This window comes from Rhipicephalus microplus, chromosome 6, assembly GCF_043290135.1.
Source record: "Rhipicephalus microplus isolate Deutch F79 chromosome 6, USDA_Rmic, whole genome shotgun sequence".
In the NCBI taxonomy this organism is placed as follows: Eukaryota; Metazoa; Arthropoda; class Arachnida; order Ixodida; family Ixodidae; genus Rhipicephalus; species Rhipicephalus microplus.
In genome coordinates, this window is record NC_134705.1 from 84592715 (window position 1) to 84606622 (window position 13908).

At 55.7% G+C, this 13908-nt stretch overlaps 2 pseudogenes; both read right to left on the reverse strand.

The window, feature by feature from the left end:
• Nucleotides 1-915: 915 nt before the first annotated feature.
• LOC142766398 (U2 spliceosomal RNA) lies at nt 916-1090 on the reverse strand (annotated as a pseudogene).
• Nucleotides 1091-10384: 9294 nt separating this feature from the next.
• Nucleotides 10385-10557, reverse strand: LOC142766160 (U2 spliceosomal RNA; annotated as a pseudogene).
• Nucleotides 10558-13908: the final 3351 nt, after the last annotated feature.

The window sequence follows — 13908 nt, forward strand, 5'->3', positions numbered from 1 at the left end:
GTTTGATCAACAAGGCGATGCCCGCCGTGGTGGTCTGATGGCCGTAAGGTACTCGGCTGCTGACCCGCAGGTGGTGGGATCGAATCCCGGCCGCGGCGGCTGCATTTCCCTGTGCTCAGATTAGGGTGCACGTGAAAGAACCCCAGGTGGTCGAAATTTTCCCATAATCATATGGTGGTTTTGGGACGTCAAACCCCAAAGGTCAGTGGACATAGGAAAAGCACATCGGGGCTTTGCCGCTCCACCGTACAGCAGGTGTGTGCGGAGTGGGTCCTGTGGCGTTCTTTGCGATTTTAATTTGTGATGGGGAATAGTGTAGATGCGTAGACGTGGCGAGAGCACGCGTCTTCAGGTTCAGACGCCGCGTGAAGATGTGAAATAAAAATGCCTTCGCTTGCCACTGCAACTGTAAACAGAAACACCAACCAAACCCCATTTTCTAGAGGCTTTTTTTATTTTTCGTTGCGAAACGGGTGAATTCGAAAAGCGGAAATAGCTTGGCACATACATACACACTTCTACACACATACATACATACACATCGCACATGCATACACATCGTATACACACTTCTAGCTTTCCTCCGAAACAGTAATGATAATTTCCTCAATAGTTTTATTAATATGAGTAGGAACGTTAAAAAAAATAAGAAACTTGAGTATGTACGTGTGAACATAACAAAATAAAAGAGACCCTCCATATATGAAATACACACGGAAACATTTATTTTCCCAGAGCAATCGTAAGTGTAAACACAGCTAGCGCACTCCCTGCACGCGAATACCGCGTCAGCCGGGGCGGCGTGCCGCCACCGTCTCGGACACTCGACGCACCCAAGCCGTTTACCCCGGTATCATGGGTAAATCCGAACACTCCTTCTATCATTGAATTTATTGTCGAACTCACCCCGCAGGGGGTGAGTGGGCCGATCCCGGAGGTAGTGCAATACCGGGCCAACCCGTGGCGGAGGTGAAGCAAGCTTCAAGCACTCCGCCGCATCACAAAAATAAGTTTAATATCTTGGATCCAAATAGGATCCGTATCAGATATTAAGCTGATAAGAACAGAGTGAGGTTGTCAAAAGAGGCAGCACACAAGAGAGGAAGTAGAAGTCTCGGCCTTGCTGGCCCGATCAAAGGCCGCCCGGACCTCCGGGACCACCGGGCCTGACCTAGGGTGCGGCGCCCTACCGGCTGCCCCAGCGTCCACCCTTTCTCACCAAAGGGCTTGGCCAGTCGCCATGGCTTAGAGCCATGGTGGAGCTGCATTGGAGCAGGCCGGCAGAGCAGGGGCTGAGCCGCACGTCCACCCAGGGCCGGGGAACCCTGGGCTTAGTCGGGAAGGCCGCCTTGGGCGACCACCCGCCAGCTAAGCAAGCGACCCCAGAGCTTATAGCTCAATACAGCGGTGATAGCGGGGTGAGCCTTTTGCCCACCGCGGAGCGTCACTCCCCTGCTGCCGCACCCCGAAGAGAGGCCGCAAGTGGATCCCGCAGGCATAACACCTTCGCGGGTCCAAAGACCCCAGACAGTCCTGCTGGAGAGGCCAGGCGGTCAGGGGTGGGTTTGGACCCACGCCCTGACCTCAGGACAGGGGAAGAACGTATAAGTTGCGGTGAAACTGCCCAGTCAGCTCCCGAAGGAACCCGGTTTGGATGCACCGCAAGCGTAAGAAGGAAGCGGGAAAAGAGAAGCGAGAGGAGAAAGAAAAAAAAGAGTGAAAAGGGTTGTCCCCCCTCAAGGGGGGGCATCCAACCCCGGCCCAAAGGCCAAAAATGTAGTCCCGAGAGGTAGGACTACAACAAGGAGAAGTTTATTTAACTCCAAACATGTATACTCAGGTCACTGACTTATACATAATACTCAGCCGGCACTTCGGCTGGTCACAATAGTTTGGCGCGATCATTGGAGCGCCGCGTTACAGGAACAACACGTATGTGAATAGGCGCGCCTGAACGGGAAAACAATACATATGCAGTCATTTTAACAGGCTCTCCCACGCCCGACTCGCAAATTAACATGCAAGTGTGTACACTATGCACCCGGCCTACATAAAATAAATACATGCAACATTTATTAAATTTATACAATGCTACGCAGTGAGCGCTCTGCGCAGCGCGGCGGCGCTGCGCAGGGCAAGCACATTGCAGCGCGGTCGTGTGCGCATCTGCTCAAAACAGGATAAAGCTTGTTCGTTTATCGAGGGAGCAGTTAGGCTCCTGCGTGATACCCTATGTATCGCTCATTTGAAGAAAAGGGTGGGAGGTGGTGGGGAGGGGGGCCTCGGACGGCGGTCCGGAACTAAAAAAAAAGGTGGGAGGGGGGGGGGGGTGTCAGTAGGGGATGATCGGGGAAACGAGCTTTCCGTTTCTCAAAAAGAAAAACTTGGTGTGCCAGCGGCGCAAAAACTTTTCCTCCCCGCCAGCTTCTAGCGCTTCGGACAGGAATGCCCACACCATCAAGCGAATGTTCGCTACTACCGGAAATGCCGCCCTCACTGGCGAGCGGCGCGCTTCCGCGAGGGAGCGACGCTTCCAAATCGCGAAGAGCGTGCATGCCACGACCAGTTTAGCGAAGGCGCCTTTGTTTCGCCTGAGATAGGGGGGAGGGCGGATGCGGAAACATCGTGCGATGATGCGCCACACAGGCTTGGCGGCCGTGCAATCAACTAGGGCGTGTTTCTGCGTTTCCGTTTCGCGGCAATTCGGGCAACGCGCGTTCGGGACGATGCCGAGTTTGTGCAGGCGCTGCCGCGTTGGCAGCACGTTATACGCCTTCTGCCACGCAAAGTCATGGGTCGCCTTTGGCTGGCCGTGGAAGGTTGTTGGCAGGGCTCGAAGAGCGTTTCTGGCCACCGTTTTCTCCTCGTCGGATAGTTGGGCGCGGTTGAGGGCTTCCGCGATTCGGGTGGGCGGGTCGGCGTCAACGTCGCAGTCTGGCGTCTCTTTGGTAAGCATGCGCATCGTCGCTGATGCTGTCCTGTAGAAATGCGAGGGTATTTCTGCGTGTGGCCCGGAGTGTCTGCTTGCGCCCAACCAACTATTTGTTGCGCCACTCCAGTATAGGAGCAGGCCTCTCCCGAGGTAATCGCCCGCTTGGAAGAGGGAGCGCGCCGTCTTCACAGCGAGGATTTTGCTTAGGGTGAGGGCGTGCGGTAGCCCAAGCCCCCCCTCTGTCACAGCCATCTGTAGGAGGCTTCGCCGCACCGGTGGAGGTTTGTGGTTCCAAAGGAATGCGTTTAGCATCTTGTTGATCTGGGTTGCCACTTTCACAGGCATGACAGCAACCCGGCTCGTGTAGAGGGCTAGTGCGCAAACACACGTTTTCGCGGCGAGAGCCTTCTCATGAATGGACAGACTGTGCCGGCTCGCTCTTTCGATGAAGTGGCGAGCCCTGTCTAGGACTCGCGTCCACGTTGTCACCGCCACTCCCTCGCATGTGTAGTAAATGCCCAGCACTTTCACCGTAGATACGATGCTGATTTCTCCGATTGCCTCGGCGGGGAAGCCACCGAACAGGAGGGCCTTACTCTTGGCTTCGTTCAGCAAGGCGCCCGATATTCCTGCGTAGGTGCTGAAGATCCGACGGAAGTGCTCCATACTGCTTGGGTTCCGGACGAACAGGGAGACGTCGTCAGCGTATGCTAACACCTTTAGTTCGTCAGAGCCCGTCAGGGGTAGGCCTCTAAACTGCGGGTCACATGCGAGGTTTGTAAGTAGGGGTTCCAGTGACAGGATGAAGAGCGTCGGGCCCAACGGGCACCCCTGTCTTATTCCGCGCGTGTATTGGAATCCAGCCGACTCGGACCCGTTGACTACGACGCTGCCTCTCAGATCTTTATACAGGAGTTCTAGTATAGAGACGAAGTCCGCTGGGAGGCCGAAATGACGGAGCATTTCGAACAGGTATGCATGCCGCACCCTGTCGAAGGCCTTCGCCTGGTCCAGCGACAAGAAGGCTCCCTTAATTTTCTTTGCTGCGGCGAACTCGAATGCGTCTCTTGTGAGCGAAAGATTCGCAAACATAGATCTGCCTGGCACAGCGCAGGTCTGGTGCGGGGCTACCATGTCTGGGAGGAAGAGTTTGAGCCGATTGTTGACTATGGTTGCCACGATTTTATAGTCAACATTAAGAAGGGTAATCGGACGCCAAGACGCCGGGTCACATGGGGGGGCTCCGTCTTTCAAGATCAGGACGATCCGTCCGTGGCGGAAAGAGTCCGGCTTCACCCGTTGCTTGAGAACCAGGTTTACAACCTCAAGGAGGTGATTACCAAGAGTCTCAAGAAAAGCAACATAGAAAGCAGCCGTGAGGCCGTCTGTTCCTGGGGCGGAAGTTGGGGGCATGGTGCCTAAGGCGCAACGAAGCTCCTCAATCGTTGCTTCGCCACACAAAGTCGTGTAGTCAGCCTCGTCCAAGCGCCGGAGATTCCTGCAGAGATCGCTTGTTGCTCTTGGTAGCCCAGGTTCACAGGGCTCAGTCTGCTGGAAGGCCGACCTGAAGTGGTCCCGGAAGATGGCTGCAATCTCGGCCTGGTCTTCTGTGATCGTCCCGTCAGGACGCCTGGCCTCAGTGATCTTTGAGCAGCCATTCCCGTTCACCTCCCACAGATCGACTTCCGTTGTGTCTGCCGCGGTACTCTGCGTCGCCTTTGGCCTCCGCGTCAACTCTTGTAGGAGTCTGCCGTACTGGACCTCCAAGGCCCCAAGGTAGTCTTTTGTGCAGGCAGTTAGGGTGTCGGCACCTTCGATTATTCTCTTCCTCCGCAGAAGCTCATTCATTTCTCTGGTTATTCTTTTTTTTCGTTTCCTGCCCTCTCTTTGCAGGAGCCCTTTCCACACATTCTTCAGGTGGTCCCAGACTTCAGGGGTGACCTGGGGGGCTTCTTTCAGCGAGTTTGCGATGAGGTCCTGAAGAATCGGGGCGCAAGTTTTGTCAGCCAACAGCGCCGAGTCGAGTCGCCAGCGCGTGCTGCCGGTAGGAAGACCGGGCGTTCCCTTGACCGTTGTGAGGACTGGGGCATGGTCAGTTTGCCCTTGCAGGAAGTCCGGCAGGGCTAGGACTTCGCACGACATAATGGAGGGGAGGAGGAAGTCCGGGACGTAAGCCCGGTCGATCCTGCTTGCCGTGGTTCTTGATGACCGGGTGGGAACGAAGGTGTCATCGTGGAGATGGACCCATACATCCGTGAGCCGCAGGTGCCGAAGGATCTTCACCAGTTCTTTGGCGTGGTAGGTTGATCCCCCTCGGCCTGGACCCCGGATGTCTCTCGTCGAGTCAACCACGCAGTTGAAGTCACCAAGAATCACGTGTGGCAGAGGATCGGTTAGGCATTCATGGAGTTCCTTAAAAAAGGAATTTGTATCCGCGCGCGTCACTGGGGCGTATACGTTCGTAAAACGGACTCTCCTTCCGTCCACGTATATGTCTAGCATGATCGAGCGGCCATTTGCTGAAAAAATACAGTGGGAGCCCTGCCGGTAGCGACCCGAAACGAAAATGACCCCGACACCACAGGACCTGGCAGTCGTCAAGGAGAAAAAGGCATCAGTGTGGCACGAACGCCGGAAATTAACCACGTCTAAGGGAGACCTGAAGTTGGTCTCTTGGACGAAAAGTATGTCTATGTCCTGACCTTGGGCAAAGGATAAGACCTGACGTTGTTTGTCCCTGTCTCGGAACCCACGGACGTTCCAGGTGGCAAACTTAAGCGACGGCATCTCCGATGGCTGCGCGCACAGCTGAGTGAAGGTAAAGAGCCAGCTGAGAGCAGGCAAAAAAAACTAGGGAGGCATTGTTAGGGGGACAAACGCCTAGGCTGTTGAGCAGAACGGGCTCGCGTGTTTTTCGTCGGTGCGGTGATCGCCTGTTTAACAGCACGCAAGCGTCAAATGTAAACAAGCGTGACGTCACGCGCTGCCGCGATAGCGAAAGAGTGTGAAAGCGCGTGTGTGCCTGCGATAAGAGGAGCATTGCAGCATGGCTTGATTCCGGTGTCGGTGGCGAGGGTGTCTCGGCGTGGCTAATTTTAGTAAGAGGGGAGGGGGGGGGGGGGGAGAGCGGCGCGTCGCCTAGGCAGATGGATGGCCACTTATTTTCTTCGCTCCCCGGTGTCATCCGCGGGGGCGGAGGGGGGGCCGTCGCCTATAGAGCCCTTTCGCGACTTCTTTGGCTGGTTGCGGGCTAATGTTGCATCACTGTCGCTGCTTGTTTCAGGGGGCTTTGAGCGGCGCAGGGCGTGCTCGGCGCTCTCGGCTCTCCCCCCTTTCTCCTTTCTCCTGTCTTCTGTACCGGTCGCCGACCTTCGGCGCGAGCGTGAACGGTGCCGCCGCTGTTCGAGTTCAGGCGGGAGCGTGTTTGCGGGAGAGGAAGGGGGGGCGTCTCCTGAGCTGCTCGCTATTGGTAACTGGTGGAAGAGGCCGGTGAGGGTTGTCGAATCGTCGTGTGCAGCGTCGCCCGGGAGTATGTAGCGGCCGCAACTCGTGATCGGGATGTCTTCTGAGCAGTTTGGGCGTGTGTGCCTGCTGGGCAGCGGCGGGAAAGATTCGTCGTCCAGTCTGCGCGGCGCTTGCTCCTCTCTATTATTAGTCGCCTTGGCCTTTGCGGTTTCTTGGTCATCAGGCTCCGATAAGACCACCACCCATGAATCACGTGACGAGTCCGGGGAACTGGACTCGGTGCCGCTTCCGCCGTCGGAGACGCGGTGTGTGTGAGGGCTGTCTGCTCCTCCTGCTTTCGCTGGCTGACCCGCGGGAAGCGACGTGGACGTGGACTCGGCGTGCGTACTGTCACTCGTGTTCGTGGTATCCGTCTCCCTAACTGGTGGAACGCTAGGGGGGGTACGAGTGGGGGGGCTCGAACGCAAGACTTGCAAGTTCGGCTTGTCGGTACGGCTGACCAGGGGGGTGAGGACGCTCGCGCGGTCTTGTTTGTTGGCGGCGGTTGTAAGAGCAGTCGGGAGGCCACGGGCGGCTGCGACATAAGACCGTTTGCGAAAACATTCGCGTGTGCCGTGTTGGCCCCCACATCGCAGGCACTCGGCTTCGCATCCCTCCGTATCATGGCCAAAGGTGCCACACCGTTTGCAATAAGGCGTCGAGCAAGCGGAGGCCATGTGGCCCACCTCGCTACACCGCGCGCAAACGCGCCGCATTCCCCGGTACTCGAACATTACGCGGTGCCCCGCGACGGTTGTGAAGTTGGGCACCGGTTTGTTCATTTCCATGCGCACAACTCGTATGCCATTCAGCTTGTTTGGGCGGTTTGTGGCTGTCGCAAAGGCCACGCTCTTCACCTTCCCAAACTGCGCAAGTGCGTTTATCAGGGGTTCATCGGGGAGAAATGCGGGGTAGCGAAACACGTTAACGAAAGTTATCGGTGGCCCCACAGCCTCCACTGCCACTTTCACATTGCTAACGACAAAACCCTCGGCTACCGTCAATTTGGTTGCTTGAGCCGCGGTGCGAGTACACACCAGGAAGCGCGATCCACCCATATGCTGGAGTACGTGCACGCTATCATCTCCGGCAGTGCGCTCTACTGCATCGATTAAATCATCTATACAAAGATCGCCGTCTGGCGCGTTAAAGAAAAAACAATTTTCCCTCACCGGGAGGTTAGTTTGCGCGGATGTCATGCTGGTAAGCGTTGCCTGTTGCTCCTCCAAGCTAGGAGAAGGGGGGGCGTGGCTGTGACTGGTAGGAACGCAGCTATGCTGCGTACTGGTAGACGGGCTCAGCAGGCGCTGTGTCCGAGGTCTGGTAGTTGATGGTAGACGGCGGGGCGGAAGGCACCAGGGCAGCAGGTGGGGTCCGGGGTCCGCACGTCATCGGGCATGGGGGGGTCACCGAGCAGGAAAGCCCGGGACAGGAATCCGGGTGCTGCAGGCTGGGCCGACAGCTCTCCGGGGTAGACGCTGGACTTTCTTTTCGCACTGGAAGGCCCGGGGGTCGACGTCGGCGCGACGTGACCCCAGGTCCGGCTGAGTGACTCGCGCGAGAAAAAAAACGGCTTGCTCGGACACTTTGATCTTAGCCAAAAGGCCGAGAAGCGATGCAATTCATTAGCACGTAATTAAAATCCATTCTTTCACACCTCGTACTTAGTTCTGGCCAAAAGCCGGGCAAACAGTAGCAAAGCAATTCCGACGTCCACCCATGCACAACCAGCATTGTGCACCGACAGCGGCAGCGCTGGCTTCACGGCATTGCTTTTATCCCCAGTCCGCTTGAAGTTTCTAGTTTCGCTTACAAACATGTTAAAACTGAAACCTTCTTTTTCCCAGAGGTCGAAGCCACGCGTGCTTGCTTGCATGCGTACTCTCTATGCGCCCATGACGTCACACCAAATGCTTGCTGGCGAACATTATCAGGCATGTCGCGAGGGATGCTACAGCATTTGTTTTAAAAACTGATGCATAGTGTACATGTCCAACTCGAGCACCAAAGTCTGGAAGGAAGGAAAAAAAAAAAAATGACTGTGCAAAATGTGAATACGTCACCCATCCAACATGGCTTCTACGCCGGCTGCCCAAGCAACGCCTCTGCAACGACGCCCACAATCATCGGCAAAAAGGTGGTGCCTTTGGCTGCTTCAGCACGCTCAACATATGCCTTGCAAGTTCCGACGTGGCGGAACACCGCACCGAGGTCGACGAAGGTCCTGCCGTGAAAGGCAGACCCGGGAATGCGTGCGAAACGTCTACCGCGTGGGTTGTGAAGCCGGTGAATGAAGGATCATGTGGCAGAGGGTGACGGAACGTGAGTGTGCGACTTGACGCTGCGATGTCGTTCAAGCGTTCAACGGGCCGGCAGGTTCTGTCTGTCGTGGTCGAAAACGTCCGAGTTTTGCTGATTCCGAGGGGTAGGAGTGCTATGGTGGCGTGTACGAGGCGCTGGTGCGGCGCTCCGTCGATCGTGCCGGACGGACATGAGGCGGCCGAAGGCGGTCGTGAAGTGGTCGCGGAAATCAGTGGAGAAGTACTCGCCTGCGCTTTTCGTCGAAGACGCGCGACAGACGGTCTTCGGGAGACACGGGTGGTTGCACAAATGCGACCGTGCGTCAACGTGCAGCCATATTCGTGGATTATTTCGCCCCATTACGATAGCTTCGTCACTGCGCTCGCTGGTGTTGCTTGTTTTTGTTGACCTTCACTTGTGGCTCACACCCACTGTGGGGGATTGGCTGGTTTGTTGTTCTGCTTCTTCGACTTCTACATACTCGGCTTAGTGAAGCTGTGAGGAGTGACGAGTGGGTACGGAGGCAAAGCGCGCCCGGGGCGTGATCTCACGCGTCCTGGGGTCCACGTCGCTTCAGGTACGTGCGTGGTGCGTCCGAACGTCTAGTGCGCAATTTTCTTGGAACTTCCAGCAACTGGCAATTCCATTGAGGTGAGCGTGCGAGGATGTTCGTTGTAATTAACGAGAGCCAACGGTGGATGAGCTGGTATGAGATGGTGTTCAGAAATGAAGTGTTTGATCAACAAGGCGATGCCCGCCGTGGTGGTCTGATGGCCGTAAGGTACTCGGCTGCTGACCCGCAGGTGGTGGGATCGAATCCCGGCCGCGGCGGCTGCATTTCCCTGTGCTCAGATTAGGGTGCACGTGAAAGAACCCCAGGTGGTCGAAATTTTCCCATAATCATATGGTGGTTTTGGGACGTCAAACCCCAAAGGTCAGTGGACATAGGAAAAGCACATCGGGGCTTTGCCGCTCCACCGTACAGCAGGTGTGTGCGGAGTGGGTCCTGTGGCGTTCTTTGCGATTTTAATTTGTGATGGGGAATAGTGTAGATGCGTAGACGTGGCGAGAGCACGCGTCTTCAGGTTCAGACGCCGCGTGAAGATGTGAAATAAAAATGCCTTCGCTTGCCACTGCAACTGTAAACAGAAACACCAACCAAACCCCATTTTCTAGAGGCTTTTTTTATTTTTCGTTGCGAAACGGGTGAATTCGAAAAGCGGAAATAGCTTGGCACATACATACACACTTCTACACACATACATACATACACATCGCACATGCATACACATCGTATACACACTTCTAGCTTTCCTCCGAAACAGTAATGATAATTTCCTCAATAGTTTTATTAATATGAGTAGGAACGTTAAAAAAATAAGAAACTTGAGTATGTACGTGTGAACATAACAAAATAAAAGAGACCCTCCATATATGAAATACACACGGAAACATTTATTTTCCCAGAGCAATCGTAAGTGTAAACACAGCTAGCGCACTCCCTGCACGCGAATACCGCGTCAGCCGGGGCGGCGTGCCGCCACCGTCTCGGACACTCGACGCACCCAAGCCGTTTACCCCGGTATCATGGGTAAATCCGAACACTCCTTCTATCATTGAATTTATTGTCGAACTCACCCCGCAGGGGGTGAGTGGGCCGATCCCGGAGGTAGTGCAATACCGGGCCAACCCGTGGCGGAGGTGAAGCAAGCTTCAAGCACTCCGCCGCATCACAAAAATAAGTTTAATATCTTGGATCCAAATAGGATCCGTATCAGATATTAAGCTGATAAGAACAGATACTACACAAGGAGAAGTTTATTCAACTCTCAACGCATGAAACAAAAAAAAAACAGTACAGTATGCACCGCCGGGTAATCGGCTGATAACTACATCAAATACATGAGTTACTTATAGCACAGAGAAAAAAAAAACAGAGTAACATTGAACAACGGATGTGTGTATATACAAAGGTGAGTAAACAAGGCGTACAGAGAAACGAAAAAAACACGCGGGCTATATACATATATACAATGCCGGAAAACAAGATGAGCAATGGATATCAGTTTCCCCACGAATGAATATAGACGCTGGGGGGGGGGGGGTACACAGCAAGGTCTGAGTTACACCTCAAAAGATTGACACATGGGATGCATGTAGAACGCACAACCTAAACATAAGGTGTTGGAGCCGGAGGGGGGGGGGGGGTTAGAAGGGAGTGATTGGGGCGGCTAGCTTGCCGTCCCTGAGGAAGAAAAATTTCGTATGCCAGCGACGGAGGAACTTTTCCTCGCCGCTGGCTTCGAGTTCGGCCGATAAATAGGCCCACAGCAGCCTTCGGATCCTCGAGACTGCCGGAAACGCGGCTCGTACTGGTTTCCTGCGCGCTTCCGCAAGCGATCGCCTCTGCCATAAAACCAACACTGTGAAAATCACCACGAGTTGGGCGAAGGCGCCTTTGTTACGTTTGTGGTTGGGAGGGGTGCGGATGCCGAAGGAGTGGGCCACCATGCGCCACACGGGTTTCACCGCGACGCATTCAAACAACGCGTGCTCCTGCGTTTCCACGACGCGACAGTTGGGGCAGCTAGCATTCGGGACTATGCCTAATTTGTTAAGGCGCTGTCTTGTAGGTAGGACGTGCCAGGCCTTTTTAAGGAGCAAATCGTGCGCCTCGCGGGGGATGCCGCAACGGAGGGAGCCAAGTTCACTCTGCGCGCGCTTGGCCCGTTTTCGGTCGGCATCGCTTAGCTGGTTCATCGTGATGGCCTCGACGATGCGTGCTGGCGGGTCTTCGTCTACGTCACAGCCGGGTAGTTCATTCCCCAACATGCGCATTGTTGCCGCTGCCGTTTTATAGTAGGGCGCGGGTGCTTCAGCAAAAGGACCGGAGTGTCGGCCAGCGTCCAGCCAGTCGTGCCTGGCACCGCTCCAGTAGAGGAGGAGGTTGTGGCCAACGTAATCGCTCGCGCGCGCGAGCGCTCGGGCGGTTTTAAGGGCTAGAATTCTGCCTGCGCTCTGTACATGTGGAAGGCCGAGACCCCCTTCGGATACTGCCAGGTGTAAGAGGTGTCTTTTTAAAGGTGGCGGTTTCCCTTCCCACAAGTACGCCGTGATGAGCTTGGACAGCTGGTTTATCGTCCTTGCGGGCATCACTGCTACTCGACTTGCGTACAAAGCAAGTGCGCAAATACTCGTTTTAACCGCCAGCGCTTTCTCGCGCAACGAGAGGTCTCGCAGGCCTGCACGCTCTGCCATTTGAGCGGCCCTTTCAAGGACGCGGGACCACGTTGACGGTGCGACTCCCTCGCTCGAAAAATATATCCCGAGTACCTTTACTGTGTTGACCGCTTGAAAGGTGCCGATGGCATGCGCAGGGAAATTGCCGAAGCGAAGGGCCCTGCACTTTTCCTCGTTCAGCTGCGCTCCGGACGCTGCCGCGTAGAATGCGAAGAGCTGACGAAAACGGTCGAGGCTACTGGCGTCCCTCACGAAAAGGGAGATGTCATCGGCATAACCAAGGATCTTTAGTTCCGCAGTTCCTGTGAGCGGGAGGCCCCGAATACGCGTGTCACCGGCTACGGACGTGAGCAGGGGCTCTATGGAAAGCACAAACAGGGTCGGGCCAAGTGGGCATCCCTGTCTGATCCCACGCGTGTACTGGAAGGTGTCCGTAGTGGAGCCGTTCACAACCACATGGCACCTGAGGTCCGAGTACAGGAGCTTGATGATGTTAACAAACCCTGCCGGGAGGCCAAACTCTCGGAGCGTTTCGAACAGGTAGGCGTGCCTGACCCGGTCGAAGGCCTTGGCCTGGTCGAGGGAAAGAAAAGCTCCTGATACTCTTTTCTCGGTGGCGTACTGAAAGGCGTCTCTAGTCATGTTCAGGTTGGCAAACAGTGATCTGCCCGGAACTGCGCAGGTTTGGTGCGGCGCGATGATGTCCGGCAGAAAGGTCTTTAAACGGCTGTTTAGAATAGAGGCGACAATCTTGTAATCCGCATTCAGTAGCGTGATAGGGCGCCATGACGTGGGGTCGTTCGGTGGTGAGCCTTCCTTAAGTATCAGGACCACGCGCCCCATGGCAAACGAGGCGGGTTTCGCGTGGCCTTCGAGAATGCTGTTGATTACGCCAAGTAGCGGCTCGCTCAGGATACTAAAAAAGGTCGCATAAAACCCTGCAGTGAGGCCATCCGCGCCGGGAGCTGAGTTCGGTGGCATAGACTGGATGGCGGCCCACAATTCCTGCATCGTCGCTGCGCCGCATAAGGTCGGGCATTCACCTTCATCGAGGTGTTTCAAGAATTGGTACAGTTCTGACCGGTGCGGTAGCTCCGATGAGGTCGTTATGGGCTCCGGTTCGCGGAAAGCGGTCTCGAAGTGGCGTCGAAAGGTCGCCTCGATCTCTGCTGGGTCTTCCGTGAGTGTGCCGTCTGGGCGCCTTACTTGTAGGATCCGTACTGAGCCGTTGCCGCTTACTTCGCGCAGGTCCTCTTCCCGGTGCCCCTCTGAGGTGGTTCGGAACGCGCACTTCTCGCCGGTGATGGCTCGTTGCAGTCGTGCATGCTGTACCTTAAGCGCGGCAAGATAGTCGCGAGTGCAGGAAGTGAGACACTCGGCGTTCTGGACGATGCGCATCCTGCGCAGCAGCTCGTTCATCTGAGCCGTAATGCGTTTTTTTCTCGCTCTGCCCTCTTGTTGTAAATGCGCCTTCCAGGTCGCCTTGAGGTCGTCCCAGACGGCCGGGGTCACTCGGGGGGTCGCTCTGATTGTGGCTTCAATGCGTTGCTGCATCAGGGGGGTGGAAACCGGGTCATTTAATAAAGCCGGGTCTAGGCGCCACGACGCGTTTGCTGGACTGGGGCCGGGCTTCCCGCGCACGGTTGTCACCAACGGGACGTGATCCGAAATGCCCGCCAAGGCAGGAGGCAACGGGAGCACCTCACACGCCTCAAGGGAAGGTAACAAAAGGTCAGGTAAGTAGGCGCGGTCGAGCCTACTGGCGGTGGTCCTCGACATGCGAGTGGGACCGAATGCGTTATCATGCTGGAGAACCCATGCATCCGAGAGTCGCAGTCGGCGAAGGAGTCTGACAAGGTCTTTCGCGTGGTAGGCTGAGCCTCCGCGACCTGGGCCCCTGATGTCCCTTGTAGTGTCGACGACACAGTTGA